Source organism: Aquarana catesbeiana, linkage group LG04 (genome assembly GCF_042186555.1).
Source record: "Aquarana catesbeiana isolate 2022-GZ linkage group LG04, ASM4218655v1, whole genome shotgun sequence".
NCBI classification, from domain to species: Eukaryota; Metazoa; Chordata; class Amphibia; order Anura; family Ranidae; genus Aquarana; species Aquarana catesbeiana.
In genome coordinates this window covers 25,315,543-25,329,884 of record NC_133327.1, presented here as the reverse complement: position 1 = coordinate 25,329,884, position 14,342 = coordinate 25,315,543, and the positions used below count along the sequence as shown (strand labels likewise).

The window sequence follows — 14,342 nt, the reverse complement described above, 5'->3', positions numbered from 1 at the left end:
GTGGGAGGTTAAAAACCCCTTATATCGAAATAAACCAGCTAGGAAGGCATCGCCGGAGAAACTGCTGCAATTTGTGAAGACGTAGGTCCCCGACGCAGACATCGAGTTTGTGGATAAGAAAATTGGTAGCTTGAGAAGCACCTGGAAGAAGTTGAGGAGCCCAGCTGGAGCCAGGTATAGTATTTTTTAACATATTTATTGTCCAAAAATTATTGTTGTTAACTAGATGTTATTATTGATAACAAATGAATGATTTTAAGTGTTTTACATATCAATAGACAGTAGGGGCCAAAAAAGATTGTGACAAGAATGAAAAATGCTGGGGTCAGAATGATAGTCTTTTCTATTTATTAAAGCGGAAGTCCCGCAAAATTTTTTTTTAAAAGTCAGCAGCTACAAATACTGCAGCTGCTGACTTTTAAAATAAGGACACTTATCTGTCCCAGGGTCCAGGGATGTCGTCACCCGAGGCCGTACCGTCCCTTGGTCCTCGGATGTTGCCGTCGCCATCTTCGGTAAGGGAATCAGGAAATGAAGCCTTGTGGCTTCACTTCCCAGTTCCCTACTGCCCAGTTCCCTACAGTTCCCAGTTCCCTACTACAGTAGTTTTACCAGAGCGAGCGCTTCCGTCTCGTACTTGATTCAGAGCATGCGTGAGTTTTTGTGCGTCCGAATTGCATACAGACGAACGCATTTTCGGATAGGAACCTGCTCTCAATCTTTTGCTGGCAGAAATTCTGCCAGCAAAAGTCAGATGGAGCATACACAGGGTCGCATTTTCTGACCAAATGCTCTCATCGGACTTTTGCTGGCGGAATTTCCAATCGTGTGTACGGGGCATCAGATTTTGCCGGATATAAACAGCGCCATTGGGATATTGGAAAAGCATTTTATCACACTGATCTTGGTGTGATCAGATACTTTGAGGGCAGAGGAGAGATCTAGGGTCTAATAGACCCCAATTTTTTTTAAAAAGAGTACCTGTCACTACCTATTGCTATCATAGGGGATATTTACATTCCCTGAGATAACAATAAAAATGATTTAAAAAAAAGAAAGGAACAGTTTAAAAATAAAATAAAAAAGCAAAATAAATAATTAAAAAAAGAAAAAAAAAAAAAAAGCACCCCTGTCCCCCCTGCTCTCGCGCAAAGGCGAACTCACGTTTGTGCGCAATTTTAAAGCATGTCGTGTTTGGTATCCATGTACTTGGCCTAAAATCAACTTTTTTTTATTTCATCAAACATTTGGGCAATATAGTGTGTTTTAGTGCATTTAAAATTAAAAAAAGTGTGTTTTTTCCAGAAAAAAGCATTTGAAAAATCACTGCGCAAATACTGTGTGAAAAAAAAAATTAAACACCCACCATTTTAATCTGTAGGTCCTTTGCTTTAAAAAAATATATAATGTTTGGGGGTTCAAAATAATTTTCTTGCAAAATTTTTTTTTTCTTTTCTTTTCATGTAAACAAAAAGTGTCAGAAAGGACTTTGTCTTCAAGTGGTTAGAAGAGTGGGTGATGTGTGACATAAGCTTCTAAATGTTGTGCATAAAATGCCAGAACAGTTCAAAACCCCCCAAATTACCCCATTTTGGAAAGTAGACACCCCAAGCTATTTGCAGAGAGGCATGTCGAGTCCCTGGAATATTTTATATTTTGACATAAGTTTATATTTTTTGCACAAAGTTGTCACTAAATGATATATTGCTCAAACATGCCATGGGCATATGTGAAATTACACCCCAAAATACATTTTGTTGCCTCTCCTGAGTACGGGGATACCACATGTGTGAGACTTTTTTTGGGAGCCTAGCCGCGTACGGGACCCCGAAAACCAAGCACCACCTTCAAGCTTTCTAAGGGTGTAAATTTTTGATTTCACTCTTCACTGCCACAACCCCCCCCCCCCAAATGACCCCATTTTGGAAAGTAGACACCCCAAGCTATTTGCTGAGAGGTATGGGGAGTATTTTGCAGATCTCGCTTTTTGTCACAACGTTTTGAAAATTGAAAAAAGAAAAAAAAAATACATTGTTCTTTTCTTTCTTCATTTTCAAAAACAAATGAGAGCTACAAAATATTCACCATGCCTCTCAGCAAATAGCTTGGGGTGTCTACTTTCCAAAATGGGGTCATTTGGGGGGGAGGTTTGTGCCATCTTGGCATTTTATGGCCTTCAAAACTGTGATAGGTAGTGAGGAGTGAAATCAAATTTACGCGCTTAGAAATCTTGAAGACGGTGCTTGGTTTTCGGGGCCCCATACATGCTAGGCTCCCAAAAAGTCCCACACATGTGGTATCCCCATACTCAGGAGAAGAATCAGCTCCCGTGTCACTGGATTTGATTGACAATGGCTCCTGCTGCTATTAATCTGTCCAATGAGGGGTGAGACAGCGGCTGTAGCCTCTGCGCTCCTGCACATCACCGGATTGGATCGGGCTCAGGTAAGAAAAAAAAGGGGGGGGGTCTGGGGGGAGCTGCAGCACAGAAGGGATTTCACCTTTATGCATAGAATGCCATAAGCTGAAACATTTTGGGGCTTTAAAACCAATTTAAGGAAGAGCCAAGTTTCAGCCAAAACCCAGTTTGGCTTGAACCCTCTAGAAGTTGTCAAATGATAGCAAGCCATTGAAACTATCAGCTGCGTTCAGGAAATTTCCTTTTCCACAGGTGCAAGTAATAAATTGACATCATTGACCTAAAATGGCCACCCAGCCATATTCGGTCAACTGATATGGCCACATCCCTGTCCCTTTGTAGAAGTAGAATGAGTGAGCTGGCATCACCAGCATCCTCATCCCTTTGCTATGTGTGGCTGCTGGGTGGGGAATTCCCCAGGCACAGCAATTGGGCCAGTGGCCTACTATCATGTGACAGCTGGGTTCAGCTGCACCTTAGATCATCTTTAATTGTCACTGAGACAAAAAGTGATCGGAAATGTAAAAAGTTAGACTTCAGCTCACTGTTAGTGCTAATGGTGACCGGAACAAAAAGAAAGGGTGAAGCTACCCAACAGGAAAACTCACAGCTGCTGTAGATTGAAAAGAAAAGGTAACTTTAAACCACATTCAATCACAAATATGGCTCCTGTAGCAATTGTATATTCTTTATTTTCTTTTTTAATTTTTTTCCTACAAAAGTGGCATTAGGCTTTAGGTTTTATGTATTGATCTATTTTCTTTTGAGTTAAATGTTGTTCTCTAATTGGAGTAAAGGGAGGATGATTGGGGATGTGTGGGGTAAGGCCTAAAAAAAAGGTGAATCCAGTAAGGTTATTGGTGCAGGTGCTGTGTTGTGTGTTCTCAGTGATGAAGAAGAAGGCCAACCAGAACCAAAATTGTGAAAAAATACCACCACATTGTGACTCTTAGCCACTGGTGATAGTATTCATAGTTTGTGTTTAAGTTCTTTTTATTTATTTAAGAAAGGATTACAAAACACAGTACATCATCATAAAATACATCCTAAATTACAAAAGACATTGATATCTCAGACAGGACATAACATACAGTATTTAACCTTACTTGAACCTTATTATAACTAAGTACTTGAACCTTATTATAACTACCAAGTATAATGAGATTTTTCGGCCAGAAGGAGGCAAGACATAGCATGAGATACCCTGTTTCTGAATGCAAAAACTTCTGCAGATCTTCCCCCCAGGGACAGATCTAGGGGTTACCCGACTTCTCCACCTGGTCTAAGCTCCCCTCACCCCCCAAACCCCTCATCCTCCCCCTTTCATCATACCCCACCGCCCCATTGAGACCTCTTATGTGGCAAAATCAAGTCATAAACATGTGATGTGATAATTTAAGGGGCAAGATCTAGGGAGAATTATGGATAAAACAGAAAAAAAACATTGTGATATTTTAGGGGGCAAAAACTAGTATTCATAGTTTGTCCATGTGCCTATGAGTTAGAGTGTGTTTGACCCCCTTGTATTGTATCTTTTGTTCTGGGGGATTTTTTTTTCTGGTATCTATTTAAAGTCAATGAGAATGTACTGTCTAAAAATAACCCTTAAGTGTCCATGTTAGTAAAGTCTATGGAGTCCAGTTCATTTGGAGTGACTTGAAATTTATTTTTAGGAGGGGGTTGGGGCAGTGGACAGTGTTTGTAAGGCAGCGGGGTGGTGTGAGTAGTTTTTTATTTTATAATTTTTTTAAATCAATAAGCGTGTATTGATTGGTTTGCGCAAAAGTTATAGTGTCTACAAAATAGGGGATTTTATGGCATTTTTATTATTATTTTTTTTTTTACTAGTAACGGCGGCGATCTGGACTGCGGGACTGCGACATTATGGCGGACACATCGGACAATTTTGACACATTTTTGGGACCATTGGCATTTTTACAGCGATCAGTGCTATAAAAATGCATTGATTACTGTAAAAATATCACTGGCAGGGAAGGGGTTAACACTAGGGGGCGATCAAGGGGTTAACGTGTTCCCTAGTGTGTGTTCTAACTGAAGGGAGGAGGGGACTGTGTAGAGGAAGAGATAGATTGCTGTTCATACTCTGTTTGAACAGACAATCTGTCAGTTCTCCCCTCAGAGAACCAGAAACCAGATCCCGGTTCTCCGCGTGCCCCGAGCTATCGCGAGAGCCCGGTGGTGATCGCGACTGCCGGGCACTCACTCACAGGGGGCCTAGTGGCCACAGGGCAAAGCGACGTTACATAACGTTGTTTCGCCCAGCCGTGCCATTCTGCCACAGTATAACTGCGGCGGCTGGTCTGCAAGTGGTTAAGGATTTATACATACTTTAACAAACATGCCAGTGCCAAGTCTTAGGCCCCTTTCACATATGTGGACCTTTTGTCCGTTTTTCATCCATCCGCTGACAGATGAAAAACAGATATCAATGCATCTCTATGGAAAAATGATAATCATACATTTACATCAGTTTAAATCCAAATTTTTGTTTCGTTAAAAAAAATTTAATGGATGAAAAACAGATGTAAATGGACAAACAATCCGTTTTTGTATTGGTAGTGGATATAAAAAAACTGATGTAAAAACTGATGAGAAACTGATGAAAAACCGATGTAAACTTCATCCATTTTTTCTTTTAAAAAAATGTGACTGAACTGATGAAATGAATGGTCTGTATGTGTGAAAGGGGCTTAAAGCCTTAGTGGGATAGAATCTTCTAGTTCAGTGGGGGATCGATCCGCTGATCCCCGCTGAGCAGGCAGATGACAGGTCGATCTCCGCTCACTAAGCTATGGGGAGATTGGGTGATAACGGACCGCCTGTCCGTTTTCATCTGATCCCAACAGACGATCCACCAGACGGATGGAAAATAGGACCGCCATCCATCTGGTTGTTGTGGGCAGGATCGGATTGGATAGTGGCGGATGTCAACTGAAAAACTGTCAGGCGGACCTGATCGGACAGCACATGTGAAAGGGCCCTTCTACTAATTTCTCCCTCTGCACTTTATCAGCAGCTACTCCAGTGCTTTCCCTATCACAGTAAAGCACATTGTCAGTATGGCTGCTGGAAACACTGAGATAGAACCAGTGGCGGCTGGTGGTTTTTTATTGGTGGAGGGGGTGACAAGCAATGCACCCACAGCCACCCCCCCCCATGGGTCCGTTGGGTCAATCGCAACCCCCCCCGGTTGGTCGGCCCTGCACTTACTCCATCTAAAAGGCATGGGCAGCTCATCCCTCCGGGCGATGGGCAGCGGCATCTTCTGTGTCTCCTAACGGCGACCTGCGTCTCCTCCTTCCTCCTAGGCCAATAGCTTCTCCTTTCGGCTAATCAGGAAACGGGTCTCAAGACCTGCTTTCTGATTGGCCGGGAGGAAAATCAGTGTGACAATAGCGAATATTAATTCGCTATTGTCACACAACTGGGTGGGATTGGGGTATAGTGCTCTGTGCCCTGAGCCCACCTTTTCGCCCTTTTTTAAGCCTATTAGAGCCTCTGGCTCTAATTACGTACTTAAAAAACCCATTGGAATCCATGTGTCCGGCGCCCCGCATGTAGATTAGAGAGCCGGATGCATGGAGAGGGGGCGGTGCCCCTAATGGAGTGCCCGCCACTGGATGGAACAAAGAACGAATAAAAGGTAAAAATAGTATTTTAAAAGTTTAAGTTAAAATTCAAGTATGTATTCTTAACTCAAAAAGGTCCCTTTTTTTTCTCTGGGCCTCCTGCAAATCTCCAAAATCCCTCTTTTTTTCTTTGATGCTGTGATATTCAGCTTCCTGTTAGATGGTGGCCATATTCATTCACAGTGTGTAATAATAAAGCCACCCTCTCTTGCTTGCTTCCAAGATGGACTATGGACTATGAACTATTGGATTTGTAGCGTGCTTCAAGCAGTACACATGACCGCCACCAACGTGCGCTGCTTGTTCCACACGAAGGAAAGTTAGGGAGGAAAGGAGAGGTTCAGGAGCTCACAAAAGATGTTACAAGGAGACAGAAAAACCCAATAAGAAATGATTGTGCATGGATTGTTTTGGCAAATAAGGATATTGTTTAGTGTTATTTTAATTGTTTATGATACAGTAGTTTAGCAAGTTGCAAGTTATGGTTTACATGTTCTTTAATTTAGATTTTTACAAATAATTACCAACAACTAATATGCAACAAGATGGTCCGAGGGATGGGCGTGACCGGAGGCTGAGGGGAAAGGGAGGGCGCTGTGAACCTGGACCCAGCTGCTCTTCCGGACGCCCGCCGTCTGCCACCCACGCTGGAAGCCTAAGACGCCGTAGCGGCTTACCCTTCACATGTGATGGTCAGAAAGCAGGGGAAACAGGTAGCGAGCAGTCGGCTCAAAGATCGGGCTGGCGCTGCCGCCGTGGCTGTCCCTGAGACGGGAGTCTACACCGCATCGGATCCCCAAGCAGAGCGCTCGCCGGCTGGCAGTGTGACAGGTCTGCAAGCAGGTGGAAGCTGCTGATCAGAGCAGTGGATCGGAGGACAGGGGGAAGGAAGGAAAAATCATCCAGGTACACTGTGCATTGTGTGCCTAAAGGTAACCCATCTGTGTCATCCCTGCAAAATGAGAATCTGAGGAATCCCCCATAATGACATCTCTCTGTGATTTCCTGCTATGTTACACAGGAGGGGGCATATTTAAAGTTGGAGAGGACTTTGTGAGAAGGGAGGGGAGCATACTGCCCCCAGTGTTTCCATCCCAGGGGTTATTGAGCTCTTTTGGAGGTGTTTTCTTTTCTGAGGCAGCAAATTCATATACTACTGCGCATTACTTGGGAAAAAAAAGAGAAAAAAGAACTGGCAGAGACTAAAACAACTGATATAACCCTTTTTTTTTTTTTTCCCTGAAGCCCCAATGGGTGAGGGGGAGATAAGATGACCAGGAAGAAAGGGTCAGAGGAGATCACAGCACAGGAAGGAGCTGGGGTGCATAATTTGCGAGGCCCCAAGGATAAAGTAGCTCAGGGTGCTGCCGCAAAGCTAGAGCGCTTTGCCCATACGCCAAACTGCACACCAAAAAAAGGAAACCAGGTGGGCGGTGCACAAGCCCAAGGGGCGCAGGGTATTCACCCTGGGGGGAGGAAAAGCCAAGGACCAGCCGAAATTCATGTACCCACAGTAACCAATTCAGCGTCGCAGACGTATCTGGAAAAGGAGAGTGACCTGAGTGGCCCGGGCAATGTAGTATTAAAAGATAAGGAGGCACAAGAACAGGAACCATCTTTGAAGGACATTCTCCTAGCAGTAAATGTTTGTAAGATCACGCTATCGGATTTATCAGATCAACTTAAAGGTATCAGAGACGACTTGGCCGTGTTGAAAAGGGATATGCAGGACGTATGTGCCCGAACCACCGCTTTAGAAGAGAGACTCAGCCAGGTGGAAGATGATGTGAACCCACTGAGACAGGAGGTTAAGAGGATGAAGGAACAATTAGATACATGCCTTCAGAAAATGGATGATTACGAGAACAGGGCACGCAGGAAGAATGTGAGGGTCCTGGGCCTCCCTGGAAAGAGTGAGGGAAATAACCCTGTAGAGTTTATGGAGGGGTGGTTTAGAGACATGTTTGGCAAGGACGCATTCTCTAACATGTTCGCTATTGAACGAGCACACAGAGTTGCCCCGAGGGTCCCACATTTAGGGGGTCAGATAAGGCCCCTCATAGTCAAACTGCTGTTTTTTAGAGATAAGGTTACTATCCTCCAGAGAGCAAGAGAGATGAAAAATATTATATACAACGGTACAAAAATATCTCTGTACCCAGATTTTTCCCCTGAGTTGCAGAGACAGAGAGCAAAGTTTATAGAGTGTAAACGAAGTTTACAGCAGCGTAGACTTAGTTACGCGCTGATGTAACAAGCCCGTTTACGGGTTATAGTAAACGGGGAGGTGAAATTTTTCAATACTCCTGCAGAGGTGTTCTCATGGTTAGAAAAAAATTAGTGAAGGCTACGGCCAGGTGAAGAGCCCTAGAGGGAAAGGGGGAAGGAGCAGGAGGTCAGAATTTAGGGATTTTTCACCCTTTTTTTCTGTCTGGTGGACAGATTTTTCTCCTTTTTTTTTTTTTTCTCTCCTCCCTTCTCCTCTCCCTCTCCTTCTCCCCTCATGTTTTTTCCATTCCTTCCCCAGGGACATATTTTACAGAGGTACGGATGTACGGGGGTAGTAGTTATAAATATTTTACACATATTAAGCGTGTTGGGGGTAATTCCCCTCTGATAAAAGGGTTCGGGTTGCAACGCAAAAGGAGGAAGGAGGTATACCCAGGTTTAAAGGGTTAATCAAGGTCACTTTAGAAGCTCGGTGGAATGGGCCCAGGGTGGGGCCGGTGGGGGAGGGGGGGGGATAGGAGGGGAAGAAGGGGGGGTGGAGGGTTGGGAGGGTTTGGGGGTGAGGTTGTGTGGATGGTGGTATGGGGGGGAGGGAGGTAGGGGGGTAGAGTGGTGTAAAAGTGATAGTATGGAAGCTACACAAAAAGTAAAGGCACTAGAATTTCGAAAATTAATCACAACAGTTTTGAGAATTAAGAATTATTTTTAGATAAGATATAGGGAGAAGAGATGGTAGGCACAAAAATAGGTAAGAGGGCAACATTAGGTATATTTAAGTGTATGAGGGTATGTTCATGGAATGTACGAGGGGTGAAAGATGTCTGCAAGAAACAAGCAATTTTCTCTATGGCCAGAACAAGGGATGTCAGGATACTCTGCCTTCAGGAGACCCATTTAGATAAGGGTTCAGTTAACACTCTAAAGAATAGGAGCTGTCAAGAGCAGTACCACTCAACTCATACATCGTATTCGAGGGGAGTGAGTGTGTTGATAAACAATGGATTGGTTTTCTCCTGTAGACAGAGTAAACTGGATGAGTATGGTCGGTATGTTTTTCTCTATTGCAATATTGAGGGGTGGGACTGTATTCTCGTCAGTGTATATATATATATACCTCCACCTTTTAAAACAGAGGTACTTAATAAACTGATACGTTTTATAGCAGATAAACCTGGGGTGCAGTTATAGTGATGGGGGATTTTAACATGGCCATGAATAACTGCTTAGATAGATTCTCGACAGGGTCATCTCCTGGAGGGACATCTAGGAGCCTGCCTCTCCAATTCTGTGAGGAAGTAGGATGGGTGGATATCTAGAGGAGGTGGCATCCAGGGGAGAGGCAATATTCATGCCACTCAAGGATGCATGCCACCTTATCCAGGATAGATTTGGTGCTTTGTAATGAGGAGGCTCTGAAAATGGTGGAAGGAATGGATTATGACCCTAGGGGGCTCTCAGACCATTCGCCAATGGTCCTTTCAGTCAAAATGGGGTGGTGCGTTGGTCGGGGGGGAGTGGAAATTGAACCCCTTTTGGCTTGAAGTAATTGAGGACGATGGGGGAATTGTTAGCAATTTGAAAGAGTTCATAAATCTGAATCAAGGATCCGCCCCGTTAGGTATAACCTGGGATGCCCTGAAGGCTTACCTTAGAGGAGTTCTTATACAGAAAATCTCTCATGTCAAAAGGAAAGCACAAATCAAGGAACACAGAACTAGGGAAAAGGTGAGGGAGGTAGAAGTTAGATATCTGGAGGAGGCAACCACGACTAGATATGAGGCCTGGGTAGAGAGTCAGGAGGAATACAGAAAGTTAGTCCTGGAAAAAGAGGAAAAGAGTAAAATGTTCAAGAAATTTTTTTTTTTTGTGAAGGGGAATTGGTGGGCAGAACTTTGGCACTAATAGCTAGGGCTAATGGTTCTTCATCCACTATACCAGCAGTGTGGGACGGGGACGGGAGCATCATAAGACATACTCCTGGTATGGTGAAGGTGTTCAAAGAATACTTCGAAGATCTGTATAAGGCCCCACAGGTGAGTGTAGAAGGGGAGATGTGGGAGTTCTTTGAAGAACTAAAAATAGTTTCGCTATCCAAGGAAGAGAGAGATACCCTGGAAGCCCCGCTGACACTGGTGGAGATACAAGGTGTGGTAAAGGAAATGGCGAATCAAAAAGCGCCAGGACCTGACGGATTACCGGCAGAACTGTATAAAAAATATGGGGAGGTTTTGCTCCCAAAATTATTAGAAGTTCTGAACGGAGCCGTGGTGGAAGGTAGATTACCTATGTCCATGACAGAAGCTACGATCATAATCATTTTAAAAGAAAGGAAGAACCCGTTAGATCCTGCCTTATATAGACCAATTTCACTATTATGCACGGATGTTAAGATCCTGGCCAAAGTCCTAGCAAATAGGTTAAAAAAATGATTTCTAAAGTAATACACGCGGATCAAACCGGTTTTATTCCGGATAGATCTGTGAGTATGCATATTAGGAGAATGTATGGCAACATACAAGTACCCACGGAGAGGGGAGGCAACAGGGCGATCTTATCATTAGACGCGTTCAAGGCATTTGATAGCCTTGAGTGGCACTACCTGTGGAAGGTACTGGCAGAGTTTAAATTTGGCCCAAACTTTGTGAACTGGCTGAGGCTTCTATATGACAAACCGAAAGCCAGAGTCAGGGTCAACGGGGAGTGCTCTGAGTGGTTCCAGTTGGGGAGGGGGACGAGGCAGGGGTGCCGTTGTCGCCCCTGCTCTTCGCCCTCGCACTGGAGCCCTTGGCAACCGCTCTGAGAAAGTCACAAGAAATCCAGGGTTTCAAAAATAGCGGTGCAGAAGAGAAAGTCGCAATGTATGCGGATGATATCCTGTTATTTCTGGAAGATACACAAGCCTCCTTACTAGCAGCCATGAAACTAATTAAAGAATTCGGGCACTTTTTGGGTTTAAAGATCAATTGGGAAAAATCAGCCTTATTACCGATAGACTCCCTGGTAAACCCGCTCCCAAGTCAGGTGAACTCTATAAAAATTGTAAATCAAATGAGATACCTAGGGGTAAATATAACTAAAGATCCAGGGCAGTACATAACAGGTAACGTAGTACCATTAATGGTAAAACTGAAACAGAAGACCCGGGTGTGGGGTGGTCTTCCTCTCTCGGTCGCCGGTAGATGCAATCTTATTAAAATGATATGGATGCCACAAATTCTATTTATTTTACACAATTCTCCCATCTGCATTCCAAGGCATTGGTTTAGGAAGCTGGATAGCCTATTCAGGGAATTAATTTGGAAAAACGGAGTGGCAAGGATAGGTTTGAGGGCGCTGCGGCGGCCGAGAGAGGCGGGTGGCCTGGCACTACCGGACCCTTGGTGCTATTTTTTAGCAGCTCAAATGCAGTTTATGAGAGGCAGCAATGCGTCTGAAGGAAGGGTAGGAAGAAATAGATTATGGACTAGCAATAATAGCCATGATACAGAGGTGGAGGCAGTAGAGGCTGAATCCTTTGGACATAGCTGCCCCACAACCCAGTTAATGATCAGATGCTGGAAGATGGTAAAAAAGATATTGGGATATGAGGGGTTCTCTGAGTTCTCTCTGCTATGGAATAACAAAAACTTGAAGGAGCTTAGTGTGATGGGGAAAATAGAAGAATGGGATAGGAAGGGTATCCACCGCTTGATGCAACTGTATAGGGCAGGGAGGTTGAAATAATTTCAAGAGATAAGAGAAGAGTTTGAACTACCCAACAGACTGCTTTTCGGCTATCTGCAGGTGAGGCACGCCCTGGAGGTACAATTTAAGGGCAAGGAGATAGAGTGGTGTGAAATGCCCGTGCTAGGGAAATTGGTAAATAGCATGGAATCCAGAGGGTTGATCTCAGAAATGTACAGGAGTATAACCAAGGCGGGGCAGGAAGGGGAGGTGGAGCCCAGGAGGAGAATTAAATGGGGGGAAGAGATTGGCATAATAACGGAGGAACAATGGAAGTTCAATCTAGTATTGGGACCTAGAATATCTCTCTCACCATCGCAAGGGGTCTCTCATCTATATTTGATTTATAGACTTTATTACACACCAGTAAAATTATTCAGGTTCGGAAAGAGGCAGGATGCGAAATGTCAGCGATGTGGGGATAGGAGAGGTGACCTGTTACATATGTTTTGGCGTTGCCCATAGCTATATAGATACTGGGAAAATCTAGTTGAGGAAATTAACACAATATTCAGATCCTCGCTGGCAATGGAGGCTCGAACATGTCTTATGAGTCTATTTGAGAAGAACAACATGTTGAAAGATACCCAGACTGCAATTATAAGATGCTTGTTCCAGGGCAGGAAAATTATAGCACGGAAGTGGCAGGAAAAAGATCCCCCAACAATAGGTGAATGGAGAAGAGAGGTCTAGGATACGATCATCAAGGAGGAATTCTGGTACAGAAGGAGAGGTAGCTTAAAGGAACATAGGAGTGTATGGAAGTTATGGCTGGAGCATGAATGGGTTAGATCAGTGTTTCTCAACCTTTTTCCAGTCGGGGCACCCTTAAAAAGTATTTTCAGTCTTGAGGCACCCCAGTCCAAGGCTTAGTTCACGTTACTGTGTGTCGCGGAACATGCGCAAAATCGCACTCGTTCCAAGGGTTTGTTCACATGTCGGGTTGGAGGGGTGGTAAAAGCACATGGTTACACTGTTTTTACCACCCCCAAATTCTTCCCCTTTAGCTGCAGAGACAACAGCTGGTGGTGTACACATGTTGTGGCTGCAGCTGGAGGTATACCCAGGGTGAATGGGGCTGAACTGCAACTACCCTGCAACTGTGTACATTGCACGGTTGCGGTATAATGATGCTGCATTAAAACAGGTGGTGAGGAGGCAACATAATGCCGCTTTACCGCCTGTCAAATGCCTCTGAAAAGCGATCTGTGCATAGGTTGCTTTTCAGAGGAGAAGCAATCCTTGCTGCTATCACAAACAAGACCTACAAAAGCAGTTCTGATGGTACAGGAATGGGGGGGGTGTCAGGATTAAAAGTAACATACGCACACACACATAAATAGACACATACATACATACAGACACTTGTACATATGCACATGCAGACACGTGCACGCACATGCAGACACGTGCACACACACATACAGACACATGCACACACACACACACACACATGTACAAACACACATACAGACACACACATGTACACACACATGCACACACACACACATACAGACAGACACATACAGACACATGCGCACACACACACATGAACAAACACACATACAGACGTACACACACACATACAGACAGACACTCACATGCACATACAGACACATGCACACACACACACGTACAAACACACATACAGACACTCACATGCACACACACATACAGACACATGCACGCACACATACAGACACATGCACATACACAGACACATGCACACATACACACACACACATACAGACACATGAACACATACACACACACATACAGACACATGCACACATACAGACACATGCACACACACATACATACATATGTATAAAGCCCTTTTAAAACAAATCTAGCTTCTAGCACAGTACCTTTCCAGTTTCCTCATTCAGCCGGGTACTGCACTGTAGGGGGAAGCAGAGAGCACAGCACACTCCCCTGCACTTTACTTCCACTTTGCTGAGGTTGACGGAGCTTCTCACAGTGCCAATGTACAGTTCGGCAGGGGATCGGGAGATCTGATCGGGCTCTTCTGACAGCCCTTCTCTCCCCTGATCCCGCGGCACACCTGAGAACCTCTGACGGCACACCAGTGTGCCGCGGCACACTGGTTGAGAAAGGCTGGGTTAGATAGGTATAAAAGTATTAGGTGAATAGGTGGTGTGTATTTGGGAGAAGGGGAGGGTGGAGATGGATGGGGCGTTGGGGGGGAGGGGAGGGTTGAGGGGGGTGGGGGGTGAGAAGGGGATGTTTATAGATATCACTGTAAATTGTATAATCATTGTTTACAATATCTGCTTGGCTGGAGGAATTGTTGCTTTTAG

General features: G+C 44.4%; 1 long non-coding RNA gene across 1 annotated transcript in view; it reads right to left on the bottom strand.

The window, feature by feature from the left end:
• LOC141139108 (uncharacterized) overlaps positions 1 to 14,342 on the bottom strand; it is a 65,462-nt gene that overhangs the window by 38,949 nt on the left and 12,171 nt on the right. The gene's annotated exons all lie outside the window — the stretch shown is intronic.